This window comes from Mesoplodon densirostris, chromosome 16 (assembly GCF_025265405.1).
Source record: "Mesoplodon densirostris isolate mMesDen1 chromosome 16, mMesDen1 primary haplotype, whole genome shotgun sequence".
NCBI classification, from domain to species: domain Eukaryota; kingdom Metazoa; phylum Chordata; class Mammalia; order Artiodactyla; family Ziphiidae; genus Mesoplodon; species Mesoplodon densirostris.
In genome coordinates, this window is record NC_082676.1 from 7,593,241 (window position 1) to 7,606,794 (window position 13,554).

Genomic DNA, 13,554 nt, shown 5'->3' on the forward strand with positions numbered 1-13,554 from the left:
TGAACTGGTTTGCAAGGCAGAAATAGAGACACAGATGTAGAGAACAAATGTATGGACACAAAGGGGGGAAAGCGGGGGTGGGGGTGGGGGTGGGATGAATTGGGAGATTGGGATTGACATATATACACTAATATGTATAAAATAGAAAACTAATAAGAACCTACTGTATAAAAAAATTAATTAATTAAATTTAATTTATAAAAGAAAAAAGTTTCTATGACCTGGCAGGAATGGTTCTCAAAACAGAATTTAATTTTAGGTATAGGAAAACAATACAGAAAGTTACATCTCTTCTCAATTCTGAATTGGTAAATGAATAACTTTATCCACTAAAGATGGGTGTGTATCATGGGACCAAAAGAAAGAAATGGAAAGATGAAATGAAAGCAGGGATTTCAAGTGCTCAGGATTTTTCCTTTCATAAGTGTTCTCCCAATTACATTTTTACAACTCTCTTTTTTTTTCATATAGACTTTCTCTGACCCCTATTCCAAGTTCAGATATCAGAAAATATGGTTATGAGAGGCTTCTTAGTTCTCCAGTAGAAACAATTCCCAGACAAGTGACTGTTTGTCCTCATTAGGGTCTTCTGCCCACTCTTGGTGCAATCAACTCTGTCAAGGGGGTATCTCAATTTATAATAATAAATGTTCTTGCTATATCCATGTAGATGGAGGGGAAAGAGGAAGGAAGTGCCAGAAAGGAAAGGCCGAAGTGCAGACTTAATAAGCACCAGCTACACACACTAAAGTAAATTTCCATTTAGCACCATGAATTTCAAAATTTAAATCAGCAATGACTTAAATCCATGTAGTTTCAACCTGCTATGCTAAAAATAAAAAAGAAGAAGAAGAAAGAAGGAAGGAAGGATGGAAGGAAGAAGGAAGGAAGGAAGGAAGGGAGGGAAAGAGGGAGGGAGGGAGGAAGGAACGAAGAAAGAAAGAGTCTGAGATCAGTGGTTCAGAGCTGGCATGGCAATCCCTGCTAAGAATCCAAGAAGCTCTCAGATTTCTACCCCATCTTCCTGATGGTGTGTTCCTTGTTAACAAAGTCCAGGAAGGTTGCTGGCCTCACCATAATGTCCATGTTCCAACCAGCAGAAAAAAATCCAGGAAAAGAAAAAGGCATGTACCAAACTTAGCAGAAATTGCATTCATAACATGAGCTTGTGTCCTTTGGTCAAAGTTGGTCACCTGGTCAAATCTATCTGTAAGGCAGGTTGGGAGTTTAGTCCTTATTCTTAACAGTCATAATCCCAATGAAAACTGTGTGTGTAGGAAAGGTGTAATTTTTTATTGATGCAGGTAGGAAGATAGAACATTGGGGAAACCTATAAGTATCTGAAGTAATGGTCCCCCCAAAATAGATATAATGTACAGTTGACCCTTGAACAACACAGGAGTTAATCTGCGTATAACTTGTAGTTGGCCCTCCTGTATCTGTAGTTTCTCCGCATCTACCATGGTTGGGTTCAACCAACCACGGACCATGCAGCACTGTAGTATTTACTATTGAAAAATATCTGCGTGTAAGTGGACCCATACGGTTCAAACCCTCGTTGCTCAAAGGTCAGTTGTATTTATTTTTACTTAAATGTTCCCTTTCCGAGGAGAGTTTCTTGGACATCTTCATAGGAAGGCATTACTGGAACATAACCCAGCTAACAGGGAAATGTTATCACTTTACACTGAGTCAATAAATTTTTTTCTTCAATGGGCTAGACAGTAAATCTTTTAGAGTTGTGGGCCAGAGGGGCTTTCTTGCAACTGTTCAACTCTGCTCTTATAGAGCAAAGGAAGCCACAAAAAATAAGTGAATGAATGGGTATGGCTACGTTCCAATAAAACATTATTTACAAAAAACATGTGGCTGGGAGGCCAGGTTTGGCCTGGGGATGGGTGGGGTCATAGTTTTTCGACTCTGCCCTACACAATAACCTCATTTATCTCTCTTTGACCTACAGGTTGATCAACCAGTTAGCAATGTCTCCAGAGCAAAGTATGTGCAGAATAATGGGAAAGAGACCTAAGAAATGGAATTTCTCATTGATCCATAGTTGACCTGTTGGCCAAACATCATCCCTAAATACACATAGAAAAAAAAAATGGCATTACAGTGTCCTAAGTTAATTGTAAGTTTATCAACTTTAGACTGTAAAGCTTATCTGTTCTGTGCCTGTGTCACTGCACTGCTCCTACTAATTTCACTCTAACAAGCTTGGGAACATCAAGAAGGTCTGCTCTACCCTCTACCAACAGAATGACAAATGAAAACACACCGAAAAACAACCTATTTTGCTTTAGCTTAAGCCTCTTTCAGTACATGTTATGCTATTAATTAAAAAGTCTCATAAAAGACTTCAGATCTTACACTGCAAGGAGCCTTCCCTTTGATTGCAGGGCTGACCTTTCCTCAGTACTGACTGAAAAGTCAGCTGTTCCAAGGTAGATTTATCCCAGCAAATGCCAGTTGTAAAATGGTATCATTATGTAAAGTGGGGAGCCCTTTGGAGTTGTAGTGAATAATTTTGTTCCAACAGCCTGCAGCTCAAAGCAGGTTGACAGTAAGTTCAACACAAGAAAAAGGGACTGTCCCGGAGGATTGTGAAAATGCCTTTTGTTTTGTATATAGGAACCTGGTGCTGAAATACATTATTTTACAAATTACTATTTTATTGTCTGGAAAGGCTTGTGGGTAAATGGTTGCTGACCAAAGTTTGAACTGAATACCTTGCTTTGGTCTTTATTCCTTTGAATTATGTGAACATTATCTTATTTGTGAGGTTAAAAATGTACTTATGAAAATACAAATCTCTGATGACCACTTACCATCCAAATTCAGAGACTCTATTTATTTGTTCCATGAGGATGAACAGACGGGGCTCTGGTTTCTTATTATCCGAATACGTTTTTTTAAAAATAAATTTATTTATTTATTTTTGGCTGCATTGGGTCTCCATTGCTGTGCGCATGCTTTCTCTACTTGCCACGAGCGGGACTACTCCTCGTTGCAGTGCATGGGCTTCTCACTGCGGTGGCTTCTCTTGTTGCGGAGCACCAGCTCTAGGCACGCGGGCTTCAGTAGTCGCGGCACGTGGGCTCAGTAGTTGTGGCTTGTGGGCTCTACAGCACAGGCTCAGTAGTTGTGGCGCATGGGCTTAATTGCTCCATGGCATGTGGGACCTTCCTGGACCAGGTCTCAAACCCATGTCCCCTACATTGGCAGGCAGATCCTTAACCACTGCGCCACTAGGGAAGTCCGAGAATACGTATTTTGTGTGTAACCTCAGCTTCTTGAAAGTAGATGGCCACTTACTGATCTGACAAGATGGATTTCTTGACACTGTTTTTTAGTTTCTTTTCTCTATAATGAGAAGTGTAACGTACCCATTCAGGAACATGTCCAGCTAGGTGTTTATCATAAATTGGTTTTCACATTAAATTTTCACTGAATATCACTATTTATATACATTTTTAGTTGGTGAATGAAGCAAATCAGACTAAAGGTATTTCATCACAACAATATGTGGATGCTGCTTCTTAAACTTCAAATATTTTTATATCAGTAGTAGCAGAAAAGTTAAATAAATTAAGTCTAACATACTTAAATAGGACATTATGATAAGTGACTTGGTGTTTCTATTTTTTTTACAATTAAAATCCATAAATTATATGTATTGACTAATATCTATATTATTCTCCAGAAGTACAGTACATTAATTAACTTTTAATGAAAACCAGTTTAATTTACCTAGTCAAAAGAAAAAATTGTTATATTTATGATCTTATATAATTATTTTTAAACACATACCATAAATAACTTTCTCCTTGACTACTGGGTATCACACAAACAAACTTCCTTCAATACTGACTGATAGGTAACTCTTCTAAGGCAAATTTATTGTAGCAACTCAGCATTTAAAGGACTACAGAAGAGATTTCTGTGGGTAAACTTTTAGAATAGTCACTTCAGAAAAAAAAGAGATACATGAATTACCAATAAGCAAGTGAAAAAGTACTAAGTATCAACAGTTATTGAAAAATGTAAATAAAAACCACGAAGAAATACCATTGCACCCCCATTAGAATGTCGAAAATTGAAAAGGCTGACAACATCACGTATTGGTAAGGGTGTAGAACAATCAGAACTTCCCCATTTTTTTATGTAATGTAAATGTAAATTTAAAGTAATACCATTACTTTGGAAAAAATCCTGGCAGTTTCTTCTAAAACTAAATACATACCTACTCCATGGACCAACAATTCAACTGGGTATTTTCCCAAGAGAAATGAAAGTATATGTTCACAAAGAGGTATGTACAGAAATGCTTACAGCAGTTTTTTTCATAATAGCCCCAAATTAGAAACAGCCGAGATGTCCACCAATAGAAGAAGGGATAAAGAAACTGTGGTTTATTTACACAATGAAACACTATCCAGCAGAGAAAGTAATAAACTACTGATACACTCAATGAATCTTAAAACCTCACCCATGAATCTTAAAAACATCAAGTGAAAGATGCCTTCCACAGAAGAGTACAAACTATATGATGCAATTCATGTAAAATTCAATTTATATGAAATTATGGAACAGGCAAAAATAAACTACAGTGGGGAAAACACAAAACGGTGGTTAATTCTGGAGGTGGGGTTTTTGACAAGTGTACACCTCTAGGAACCCAAACCCCTATCAAGGTACACATCTAGAACATTACCATTACCCCAGAAATAAATGAATGGATGCCATCTCACAGAACTAGTCCTCCAAAAATAGTGGTCTTGAAATAATGCACTAAATAGCATCTCTTTTGTATGTATATCATGTCAAATTACAAAGTGTGGGGCTTCCCTGGTGGCGCAGTGGTTGAGAGTCCGCCTGCAGATGCAGGGGACACGGGTTCGTGCCCTGGTCCGGGAAGATCCCACATGCTGCGGAGTGGCTAGGCCCGTGAGCCATGGCCGCTGAGCCTGCGCGTCCAGAGCCTGTGCTCCGCAACGGGAGAGGCCACAACAGTGAGAGGACCGCGTACCGCAAAAAAAAAAAAAAAAAAAATTACAAAGTGTATTTACAACATTATGGACAATTTACAGAACAGATTTGAGAAAAAAAACACTTGCACATATAATTCTAATGTGGGCATGGGGTGCTAAGAAGTCTGTTGCATTACCAAAATTAGTTTACTAATCCAGCATTTACTATGCTCTGAAAGCTTTACAAAGGATATTACAAGAATCAATTAATCAGTTGATCCTGGTTAAGTAATAAAATGGTAAAAGTGGATTTAATGCTTTTCCGATCTTGCTTTATTTTCTTGGCCCTAGGAGAATGTTAGCAAACAAAGTTTTTTCCATAATGACATAGCCCTTCGTAATATGTACTTCAATAATGCAAGTATATTGGAAACTCATCATCTTTTAAACTAAAATCTTTGAAGCCAGTTATTGAGTTCAATAACCATATAGTCAAGGGTTTTCTACCAGGACACACCTCTGGAGTGGTTTGCAAATATGTGGGGCTGTATTTGCTGTCACAATAACTGGGAGGTGACACCGGTGTTTAGTAGGTAGATCCGGGGATGCTAAACATCCTATAATTCTCACATCTGTCTTGAATAGCAAAGTTTTATTCAACCCCAAATGCTAATAATACCTCTGCCTCATCTAACTTATCTCTAACTTTTGGCTTTTTACCCACTTAAAGCCTTGATCTTATATCCCCTTTCTTCTCCATTTACATTAACTCCCTAATCGCACCGCTTTTAGGGTACATACATCTCTGTATGTTGATGATTCCCAAATTCCATATTTCCAGTCTTGAAACCTTTCTTTAAACCTGACTCTGTGATTCAACTGCCTATTTGACATCTCTCCTTGTGTATCTAAGAGGCATTTCAGACCTAATATGTTCAAAACCAATCCCAAATCCCTCAGCACACACACTTGCTACTTCTAGAATGTTCACCACCCTAGTAACTGGTATCTCCATTGATCAAGCTATCATACCAAACATTTGCAGTCACTTTGGAATTCTGCCTTTCTCTCACATAGCCCACAAGCAATTAATCAGCAAGTTCTACTGACTCTCAACCTTCAAAAACATTTACTGAACCCAACCACTTCTCACCTCCATCACTCCTACTAACTTGGTACAAGCCACCATCATTACACATCTGGACAGCAACATAGCTGTGTACCCAGTATCCCTAAATTCTACAACCACAGTGAGTGAGAGTTTAAAATAAAATCTGATCAGTTCACTTCCTCACCCTAAACTTTCAGTGGCTTCCCATTATCCACAGAGTAAAATCCAGCCTTGTTATCAGAGTCTGCAGGGTCCTCGGTATCTGATCCATGGATGCCTCAGACCTCACCTTCCATGCTCCCTTTTTTTGTGCATCACCTCCCCAGTCACACTGGCTGTCCTGCTCTTCCATGAGCCTTCCTGAAATCCATTCCTGCTTCAAGGTGCTCAGAATGTTCTCTGGGTCTGAATTGCTCTTTTCTATTCTGGTCTCACCTCAGAGTCTTTCATTGCCACCACATTTAAAATAGCATTCACTTTCCTCCACCAGACACACACTCTCCCTCCTGTTTGTCTTCCCTTATAGCATGTATCACAATTTGTCATATTATTTAATTAGTTTTTATTTTGTTTATTCATTTGTTTGCTTTTTCTCTCTCCATTAGAATGAACGTTTATGAAAGCTGGAAATTGAAAAAAAAAAAAAGAATAGTTTTGGTACCTAATAAGCTTTCTGGGACTTGTTAAATCAGTGAATAAATAAGTAAGTGTGACTGTATCCCCAAATGTGTCCTATCAGAATTGCTTAGGGAGACTTAAAATACAGATTCCCAGATCTAAAGGCCAGGAAAGTTTACCTCAATATATCTGTTGGGTCTGATATTTCAGCAAGGTTTGAAACCACTAAAATAGTGTAATTCCCTACTTGACGCTACCACCATATCTGTAGTATGCAGATAAGTGATCATACTGATGCTGATGTATCTATAATAAGATATTTCTATCTTCCTTATAGTTGTTTATTTTGTTCATCCTATGATAATCACTGGCTTTAATTCTTTATGGTACACAGGCCTCTCACTGTTGTGGCCTCTCCCGTTGTGGAGCATAGGCTCTGGACGCACAGGCTCAGTGGCCATGGCTCACGAGCCCAGCTGCTCCGCGGCATGTGGGATCCTCCCGGACCGGGGCATGAACCGGTATCCCCTGCATCGGCAGGCTGACTCTCAACCACTGCACCACCAGGGAAGCCCTGGCTTTAATTCTTGACTACCAGATACTAGATTATTGGTTCTGCTATTTAGATTTTGTTAATGCATTGCCTTTTGATAAATACTTTTTCTTTTCCTATCATAGATAATTCATCTTGTGGATATTCAACTACCCTGGATGCATCTTCCTACCTGATGTTGCTGAATTGGATTCCTCCACCTTCATACACTCGTTTCTTGCTTTGAGAAAGGTTCAGTAAGTGATACTCAAAGAAGAAAAGCAAGTATCTTATTCTAACTGAAATCCTCTCTTCCAAGCCTAAAGGGCATTGCTATCTTTCCAGAAAACATAATACAATCTGTGTCAAAGGGGGTTTTATTTACAAGCTGTATATCTGGCACATATTAAAGCCTCTTGGAAAGAATGTAGTGGAGCCAAAGGGATCTGCTCAGTCCTCTCCCGGCTGTAGAGCACAAATCTCTGGGGATCCATTATGAGTAAATATACCAAAGTTTCAAACAGTTAAAGCAGGCGTGGCTGCTTTGAGAAACTCAAATTAAGTTTTCAATGTTTTATGAAAGCTTTGAGTGGTAACGTTTACTTGATCTGATATGTTCTCCCTGCAGAGAAAAATGAGAGGGTTGGAGAGATGAGAACAACAGCATGGCAATGACTCACAAGACTCTCACCTTGGCCTTTCACTATTGAGATGCTACTTCATGGGACAGATGAGGCCTTCCCTCTATGAGATTATTGTTGAGGTGAAATCTGCCACAACATAACCATCATGAGATCATTACCTCTAGAAAACTTCCAGGTAGGTGTGGTCAGGTTTAGCAAATAAAAATATAGGAGCAAGCTTACATTTGAATTTCAGATAAACATCAAAAAAATTTAGTATAACAATGTGCAATATTTGGGACATATTTATACTAAAAGGAATACTTGTTGTTTATTGGATAAATTTAACTGTGTGGGCTGTATTTTTATCAGGCAACCGTACTTCTAAAGCAAGAAAAAATAACCTGATTCTATGGTAGGACCCTGTTTTAAGCTCCCAAATCACCCTTAGTAAGACACAGGCAGGGCCAGGGCCAAGGGGGAGCAAGCAAGAGACTTAGGGCACAAAATGTAAGGAGGCATTCACTTCCAGGGTCACCCAATTGCAGAGTCACCATTTGTACAGCTCTAAGACTAAGTTCTTTAAATTTAGCATCCTAGGCACCCTTGCTTCACTCTAGTCCAGGTCTGGATGCAGGTTTTTAATCCCTTTTCCACTGTCGTCTCATATTCAAAGACTGAGGTGAAGCAGAGTGAAGAATAACTTTATTGCAATTCTTATTGGAAAAGTTTCAATTTTATTCTACTGTTCACACGTGGGTGCAAACTACTCCATCCTTCATTACTATAAGAATGAGAAAGGGGGAACACATATTTAATTTTTCAAAAAAATATTTTGGAGAACCCATTAAGTATGGCACATTTATCTCAGAACTGAGAGAGTATAGCAACAAATGAGTCACACGAGATCTCTGCTCTCTTGTAGCTTATATTCTAATGAAGACGGTAAGTGAACGGATGAAATTTAAAAGGGTGATATGGCAGAGAGCGATTGGCTTGACAGAGGTGGGAGGTGATATTTGACAGTGTCATAAAAATCTCCAAGAGAGGCTTAGGCCCCAAAATAAAAGAATAAAGTGAGAAGGGGAAGAGCTCAGTGACTTTAAGGAAGAGGAGGTTTGGGGAGCAAATCAGCAAGGGGGCAGGGCATGCGATGAGATTACATAGAGGTACCAGAGCAACGTATCATTTATGCATTTTTGCATTTTACTCAAAATGAAAAGTGTAGCCACTACAGAGTGTTTGTCAGGGAGCGTTAGAGGGAAAATGTGAGTCAAAAAACAATAGGGGAAGAAAGAACACCAATAGTTACTTTCGCTCCCACTTCAAACTCTGCTAATATTCCCCATGTCATCTTTAAGGTAAGGTTTGAAGTCCTGTTAGACATATCACCTCAAAGAGAAATTTCCTCATAGTAAAAGCTTCAATTCTGGTTTATCCTGTTTAACTTTAGGACTCAATTTCCCATGGCCATGCATCGTTCATTGACAGCAACCCCCCAAATCCCACAAAAACACAAACAAAATGCCCAAACTAGACTCTACAAAAAAGAAAAGCAATGTCTATAGTCCACATTGTCTTCCCATATTCCACCGCAGACCGTCATCTCTGATGGCTACTGTAGACATCAGTTTGGGTTTTAGGAGAGTAGAAATTAGATGTTAAGCACGAGATGAAGAGACGATTTACGGTTAAGTTATAAGGTGAATCATGATCCCAGGCTGGATAATTTCTGATTTCTTTCCTAGATTAGATGTTACAAAAGAGGCTTGGGAAAGACATTATTTTTATCATGATCTGTTTAGTTGTCTGAGACTCAATTACCAACCTGTGTGTGTGTGTGTGTGTGTGTGTGTGTGTTCCCCTTATACCAACAATTTTCAGACTCCAGCAGGTTGTCCAAGAATTCAACTCAATTCTGACACTGTCTATCCAGAGACAGCGTCAGATCCTACAGGCTAAAGGTTCAGTCCTACAGAATTCCACCCTCCTCCCCAGCCCCCAATTCAGAGGCCAGTGGGAAGTCCAGGTTGTTAGGTTGTTACCTGTGGGTCTGACCAGCCAGCTACAAATTAGAGGTTCCAAAAACTCTAACTCAGAACGCCAGTCACAAGTCCAGGTTGTTACCTATACTTCTGACCAACTGGCTACAAATCAGATGTTCCCCAAGACCCCCTCCTCGGGTTCGATTAATCTGCTAGAATGGCTCAGAGAACTGAGAGAAATGTTTTAAAAAGGTGTAATTCAGGGGCCTCCCTGGTGGCGCAGTGGTTAAGAGTCCGCCTGCCGATGCAGGGGATACGGGTTCGTGCCCCGGTCTGGGAGGATCCCATATGCCGCGGAGCGGCTGGGCCCGTGAGCTATGGCCGCTGGGCCTGCGCATCCGGAGCCTGTGCTCCGCAACGGGAGAGGCCACAACAGTGAGAGGCCCGCATACCGCAAAAAGAAAAAAAAAATAAAATAAAAAAAAAAAAAAGGTGTAATTCAGGGCTTCCCTGGTGGTGCAGTGGTTGGGGGTCTGCCTGTCGATGCAGGGGGCACGAGTTCGTGCCCCGGTCTGGGAGGATCCCACATGCCGCGGGCCATGGCCGCTGAGCCTGCGCGTCCAGAGCCTGTGCTCTGCAACGGGAGAGGCCACAATGGTGAGAGGCCCGCGTACTGCAAAAAAAAAAAAAAAAAAAAAAGTGTAATTCAGAAAGAACCAGGAGAGATTTTCAGGGTTTCAGGAGCTCTATGTCAGAAATGGGATGAAGAGCAAATATATGTTTCATATTATAAATCACAATATCACGTGATCACATCAAACTCTACACTATCTGATTCCAAAGCACTACAGGCACGCATTGAAAAGGTACAGTTTCACAGGAAAATTATTACAGGGAAATGAAGGAAACACTTGAACAAAGAAAAATGACAGGAAACAAAAAACAAAAAACAACTGAGCTCCTAAGGAGAGATTTGGGAGATAACAGAAGGGGAGAAAAGAAGAAAAGGAAATGAAGAACTTTGGCCAGTTATGAATAAAATGTAGCTCTTTGAAAAGATAATTCCTGAGATTGTCAGTCTAGCAACCTACACGGAAACAGTAAGGAATACGTGAAATTGAGCATATTAGCATGAGAATAATAGCAGTTTATAGGTGAATGCATACGTATGTATATGCAATAGTATGAGAAGTAACATTTGCATTTGGGGAAAAATGAGAAAAATAATGATATGGACAGATGTCAGAGTTTGAAAGATTCTGTGTATGATATATGTTTAGAAGAAGCAGAATATGTGACCTACATATGGCACTTTGACATGTGAATTGTTTTGAGCTGAAGGCAATCAAGGCCTAACAGACTCAGGAAGAGCTTTTTTTTTTTAACCTTTCCCTTGACTGCCTGAAATAATTTAGATAGGGGGCCTGTACCAGGAAGAGAGCTATGACCAGAGATAACATTTTACATCAGAAAGACTTATGTGCATGGCTTTGCAAACACTGGTTTACTAAACATTTGGTTTTCCCATCTTCCTGCTGACATCTTGATTTCAGAATTCTGTCCTCCAGAATTATGAGAAATAGATGTACGTTGTTTTAAGCCACCCAGTTTGTGGTACTTTGTTACGGCAGCCGCAGGAAACTAATACAACAAACTTTGTTGAATTCCTTTGGTCATGTAGCCAAACCCAAAGATTTTCATATTTATTTGATAGCAATGAATTAAGAAAGAAGAAGGCCTGATGATGTTTGAACATCTGTGAAGACCAGAGTAAGTTCTGTTGAGGGCTCCGGGGGAGTTTAGTGAAGAGAATCAAAGCTTCCACCAGGTGCTGTTTCTATCTGTTCCGGTCAGAGTCCTCTCCTTAGGTTAAAGATACCAAAATGAGAAAAACTACATAACTATGGAATAAACACTAATCCAGAGCAAAACAACATGTGAGCTATTTAGCTCGATTTTGGTAAAAGGATTGAAATGAGTTTGGCAAGAATTTATTCCATAGACCAATGAAGCAATTGCAACGGAGTTGCAATTAAAGTAGAATGTTGGAAAAGAAATTTCACTGGGCCTGTCTGCTCAAGAGATTCCTGAGAACCTTCCATGGCTCGTCTAAGTCAGAATACGTAAACATGTGTTTCACCACTCACAATGATACACCTGTTTTGCCTGGGGACTCTAACCTGGCAGGCAGATTTCCTTCTCTCAGTAGCCAGTGTGGATTAGCTGGGAGCATTGGATATTTTACAAGTATACCACTTAAATTGCTCTCTCTGGCCTTGCTACAACCAAGAATTTGAGCCTATATGAAGGAGTTCAGGAAACAGAACAAAATAAAAACAGGAAAAGACTGCATGCTAGGCATTATTTTCATTGACATTAATTCTAGTGATATATATCATTTGAGGGACTGGGTAATTAAACATCAAGTAGCAAGTGCTGTTAATAAAGTGTTTTGTAAATAACTTAATGTCTTCTAAGTAGATTTTGATGATCCCCCCCATATCAATTTTACATATTTGGGGCCCACACGTTAACTTTTTAAACACTCAATAACGTTCTACTTTAAGATTTTAATGGGATATTTTTTGTACCAGAATAACCATTTTGTTTTATGATGTTTAGAAGTTTCAGAATCCTGAAGCCATTGTGAGAATGTCATGTCAATATCAAATGGATGGTACTGGAAGCCTAAACTACTTAGAAGATAACTTTACTTAACTGTTAGTTATTAGTAGGTACTTGAGAGACTGTAGAAATTCAAAGTTAAAAAAAAAATACTGGTGGGCTTCCCTGGTGGCACAGTGGTTGGGAGTCCGCCTGCTGATGCAGGGGACACGGGTTCGTGCCCCGGTCCGGGAGGATCCCACATGCCGTGGAGCGGCTGGGCCCATGAGCCATGGCCGCTGAGCCTGCGTGTCTGGAGCCCGTGCTCCGCAATGGGAGAGGCCACAACAGAGAGAGGCCCGCGTACCACAAAAAAAAAAAAAAAAAATACTGGTTATAACAAAGTTAAAATATAAAATGCATCATCATTCAAGTCTCTGGTCAAATGTCACATCACTTTCATTTCCAGATGCATGTAATGAGCCCAGAATGTAACCTCTTGCTAGAAAACTGGACAGGATATAGGAAATCACTGTTTAAGGATACTCGACAAAAGTGTAGGACTTTTGATCACACAGAAGTGTGGTCCATGAGAGGAATGAAGCTAAAGGAGGTGAGCTCTATGATTATCCAGACTTTCTATCAGGAGGAAGTTTTCTGACCACAGATATTGAATGGAGAAGAACCAAACAGAAATTGGCAAGAAATCTATCTTAAATATGAAGAAAACAATGGGATATAAGTAAAAGGATAAAAACAAGTTACAACATGCATATACTAATCAAAAGGAAAGATAGCTACACTAACATCAGACAAAGTAGACTTCAGAACAAGGAATATTACCAGAGGTTAAACATTAATATTTCATAGTGATAAAAGACTTATTGTACTATGTGCCATGGTAATCAACTTTCCATAACTTACATCTCAATCTTCACAGACACCATATTGGAGAAATGTTATCTTTATTTCCATTTTACAGATAAGAATAATAAAGCTCTAACTGGTTAAGGAAATTGACCAAAGGGATTTAGAGACAAACTGAAACCCAAATCTATTTCTGTTACCTGGCCTACTGCTGTGGCCACCAAACTGTTTTTCTTTGTATCTG